The 4,960-nt window shown below is 37.8% G+C and overlaps 1 pseudogene; it reads right to left on the minus strand.

The window, feature by feature from the left end:
- Positions 1-515: 515 nt before the first annotated feature.
- LOC147439212 (uncharacterized) lies at positions 516-4,412 on the minus strand (annotated as a pseudogene).
- Between the last annotated feature and the right edge of the window lie 548 nt (positions 4,413-4,960).

Raw genomic sequence — 4,960 nt, forward strand, 5'->3', positions numbered from 1 at the left:
GCTTTTAAACCCAAATTTTACACCAATGATATCTTTAAATATCATTGTATAGTGGAAAAACTCAAAACCTTACAGTACAATCCTTCAACTACCAAACTCTTTTAAGAAATATGGAAGCATGTCTATGCTTATGCAAAATGAAACTTTATAAAAAGCACCATTTGTATGTATTTTTGAGGCTGTACTGAAAACGTGGGCTCCCACATGGGATTTCTTTCACATAAACTCTTATTTCCATCACTTTAATGATTTTGTTATCTCACAAAAATCAACACACAAGCCAATGGTGTCAACATAATCTAACTACAAAAGAAAGCTCCAATCAAAGTCATCTACACATCATGTGGCCGTCATGTACCAAACAAACACAAATGAAATATCCAAATGAAATGTATGGAGCATACCAAAATGCCATGTCAATGTCATATGGCTACCATGTACATAAAAACATAAATCAAAACATGAAGACGTGTACTATCAAAATAGAGTTTCCTCAACCAAATGTGCATCCGCAATCAACATTTCACAGGTCCACATGCAATATCGATCAAACATCTTTCATAGAGCACATGATCTAGCTCTAGACACATGCAATGCCTCATATCTTTCGCAGAAGCTCGGCCCAAACCACCACACCCTGCAAACAAGTCCAAAACATAGTCATGAGGCTCAGTAAATGTTGCTAGCAACCACCTGACCATATAAAAAATAAATTAGAAACCGAATGCAAACACATATATACCATAACATTCACTAGTATCATACTTTGGACTAGTCTTACCGAAAGAACAAAGAAGACCTCTCTGCCCCACCTCTAAGAATAACACCATCAATCTCAATGGGGAAGACTACATCATCTATCATGTAACTACAATCTGCTGGAAACAATCTCTCGGCAATTTTCTCCCCTCCCTCTCTATCATAGTGTGGCACAGGATGGCCAATACGATACCAAAGACACATGGTAAGATCAAGTACCTGCATGAATAAAAAACTCAAAGAATGAATGGCATAGCTATGATGTTTTTAGTTAGGAAATTATATCTCACTGCCTCTCTAGGGAGTGGATGCCGATATGTCTTCTTATTACACATGAGAGTCCATGTACATAAGAGCACAAGTCCTACCCTAGTTGCATCTGCAATAAAATATCCAATATGCTCGGCCATGCACATGGTGACTAAAAACCCCTCATCGTCTAAAAACTCACGAGCAACATCCATGCACCCTGTCACTAGACCCCTGGAAAATGTGTTCCACTTGGGAACACTCATGCCCTCTACAAAAGTGAATGATGACATGTAAGCATACAACCATAGTTAGTTGTAGGTACTAGTCCAAAGAAAAGTTACTTACCCAATGGGATTGGTCCTAGACCCCATCCACAAGCAAACTTGTAGGAAAATCTGCAAAGATAAACCTAGCAACCTCACAACATGGCACACCATCTTTGCTATATAGATTTGTATTCTGTGTGGCAAAAAATTTGTTGATGCTATAAGAAAACCAAACATGAATTATGTTCAAAATCATAGAACAATGCAAGAAGAAAATGCAAATAAGTAAGCACTATGAAAATCTACCTATCAAGGGCAAACTTATCAATTTGTGATACATCCACAAGCAAAACATCTACAATAGTTTGGTAATGAAACCCTGCAAGCATTATCCAAATTAGCTTTGAATTAGGAAATATGGAAGACAGATATGCTAAAAATTTTCTTAAACTTACCAACAGATCGTGTGATCGGCCTTCTCTCCCAAGCCTCTCATCCAAGTGAAGACTCTGCAACAAACGAAGTAGTGTGCACCAAGGAGGATGTAGTGGGCACATTAGAAGAGGGTGCCATATGGGGTATAGTGGTTCCCAAAGAGGACATGTCGGTCTCTGTAGATGGAACAATGGGAGGCATTGAAGAAGGAGTGGATTTCCTTGATGTACTTGGAGGCTCCATTTTCCCTTTCCCTTTCTTGAGTACATTGCTTGCTAGTGGAGTACCTTGAGAGCCACTCTCAATGGTGTTTTGAGTAACTCCTTGAGAAATGGGAGGGAGAGACTCTTCTTGTGTCTCCTGTAAGTACTCATCACTCTCATTTTGAAACCCTTCACTCAACAACCATATAGCACAATATCACATAAATTAGTACTAAAGTAAGACATACACATTCTCAAAATAAAAGAGCCACTAGTGTTAAGATACTTACTCTTACGTAATTCAAAATCTTGCTTTGGAATAACTCTTAGTGGATAATCCAACCACCAAGGACAAACCTTGGCTTCCCATGCTGTCAGATTCCTTTCAATCAAAGAGGGAGAGAACATTGTATGCTCATCACGTACATCAATGCACTCTCTAGTGAATAATGGGGCTTCATTCAATTCCTGCGCCTCAACGCATTGCATAACCCATCTACACAATTTTTAGAGCATCATCCACTTTGAAAAGCATATAAACGCAATGGTATAATAAATGTCATGTATCCAAAAAAAAAAAACAAAGTCTCCTTTGTATGGAGAATACTTTTTCAAAATAAACCATAAACCCTATCTTGGGCTCCCACAAGGGATTTAAGTGTTTTCAACATAGACATTATACACACGCGTATTGTCAAAAGAACCATCCACCCCATATTGGGCTTCCACAGGGAAGTTAAGGATTTTTTGTAAACACAAAATGATATTTCATCATTCTCAAAATGACCCACTATCACCAAACCATGGCAAAAAAATGAAATGCTCTTTTTTTGCAAAGAGTGCAAGTGGAAGATGCAAACCTGTAAATCACTCTCTTAACCGACAACACAAGCTCCGGCATCTTCTCACTAGAGTCGGAAGACTTCACCGCATCCATTAGATAAATAAAAGCCTACATACATAGTAACAATCAAAAAGCACACTCAACTTGATCTTGTGTAAATTAAAACATGTCTATATTCTCTTAAAAACAATGGTCAAACGTCTACCTGCAAAATATGATTCTTCATGCTCATCTTGTAGAATAGGTCAAAAGAATTAGGAAGTTGTGGACCTTCTACTTGCATCCTCTCATTCATAAGTGTAGCCTCCCCATGCAAGTGATCCCAATAAGTCTCCTTTTTCATGTAACTTCTAAAAATCTTGTAATCACCAAAATGAAGATATTGTGGATCCTTAGACTTAGTGAGGCTCATGAGGTGCAAAATTAATGTTCTTTCTACGAGCAATAAGAACAACATATCACTTAATCATATAGAAAAACAAAATGGAATGAATACAATAAAAAATGAGAAACTAATAGCTTCAATACCTCTCAGGAGTGATTTTAGAGCTTGTCAAGCAATAGAGCTTATCTCTAGTGATCTTTAGCATTCCAAGTTCATCCCATTTAATGCTAAAAAGCAACTTGAAGAAATCATCACCATTAAGAGGATTGGCGATTGACAAGTACTTGTAGACCCTATCTTTCAACTGTTCCTCTTCTACCTTTGTGGCCTTGTCTAGTCTCTTCTTCTTCTCAACATCATTTAGTCGAAGTGCATCTAGCTTTGCTCTTTCTTTGGACATAAATGCAGTGAACTCATCCTAATACAAAACAATGTATTGAAACCATAATAAAATTTTACATTAATTACCCAACATGTAGAGTAGGTATCACCTCCACACAAGTTGAGATATCAATCCACATGGAGTGTTGTACCATGGTGCAGCACCATGGTAATACCTTGCATCCACAGTCATCTCCACACTAGCCCATTCTCTCATATCAGGTGTCATTTTTTGAAGGATTGAATCTTTATTTGCCATGCCAAATCTTTGAAACATATAAACTTCATAAGTGATGTTTGGCATGACATGTGCCCTGGAAATGCTACAGAAAAATTGAAAACAAAGAGTTGAACACAAGCATTGCTTGCAAAAAAATGAGAGTCAACATGCAATTAACAAACTTACGCATTGGAAGTGTCAAGTGCAAGAAGCAACTCTGCTTCTTTTTCTCTGGACAACTCAAGGAATTTGCAATGAACACTAACATGGTATTGACCATTGTCCGAGTACTCTATCACACACAAAAAAATCATCATTTGTAAAAACAAAGCTTTACAACAAAAGAGTGAAAAAGGTGAAAGATCTTACTATCTTTGATTCTCTTCCACCATGTTTTTAGCCTATGGTTGCCATCCCATACCAAAAACTTTTTTCCTTTGAGCTCCTGCCATTCTCTACCAAGTGATCTCTCGAACTCAACATTTCTTTCCCGCCAAAGTGGTCCCCATTCCTCCAAATCCGTTGCGGTCACGGGAATGATATCTCCTCTAGAATCCCCAACGGACACAAGGAAATGCCCCATAGTTTCTAAATACATAGCAGAATCAAATGAGGAAATGAGCCATTCTACATCATCTCTAGCAAACCTAACAGCCTCATGCACCATCAGTCGACAAAGTGGAACTGGAGGAGCTAGGCAATGTCTTCTTCTTTACATAAAACTGACTTAGAACATCTTTCATCAAGCCAAGCGAAATTTGCTTGCCTAGGTGTTTGGAATGCTTAGTCTCCTCATCCCCTTCAGGATCACTATCTTCTTCATTGTCATGATGATCTTCAATGTGAACATTGGTCTCTGCATAGAGATAACAAGTGACAAACATTCAATTGTCCAAAAACATATGGGTGAAAGCATGTTAACCTGTCATGCTTTTTCATGTCCGGGACAATGCTAACTAGCACAATTTTGATATATGCTAACTAGTACAATAACTTGAGCTACATCTCCAAGATCTATGACATATGATATATCAATAGAAAGCACTTGAAACAAGGAATCCAAATGTACAACCTCCGACAAATTTTGATATTATTTGTAAAAAATTTACCGGACGCCCAACTTTTCAAAGATGTGCTAAGTTGAAACTGCTAACTAGCACAAAAAGTGCGATAGACTAACATGCTTTCACCCATATGCAATTAGGATTAGATAGT

The sequence above is a fragment of the Adiantum capillus-veneris genome, chromosome 16, assembly GCF_014529385.1.
Source record: "Adiantum capillus-veneris isolate H3 chromosome 16, ASM1452938v2, whole genome shotgun sequence".
Classification (NCBI taxonomy): Eukaryota; Viridiplantae; Streptophyta; class Polypodiopsida; order Polypodiales; family Pteridaceae; genus Adiantum; species Adiantum capillus-veneris.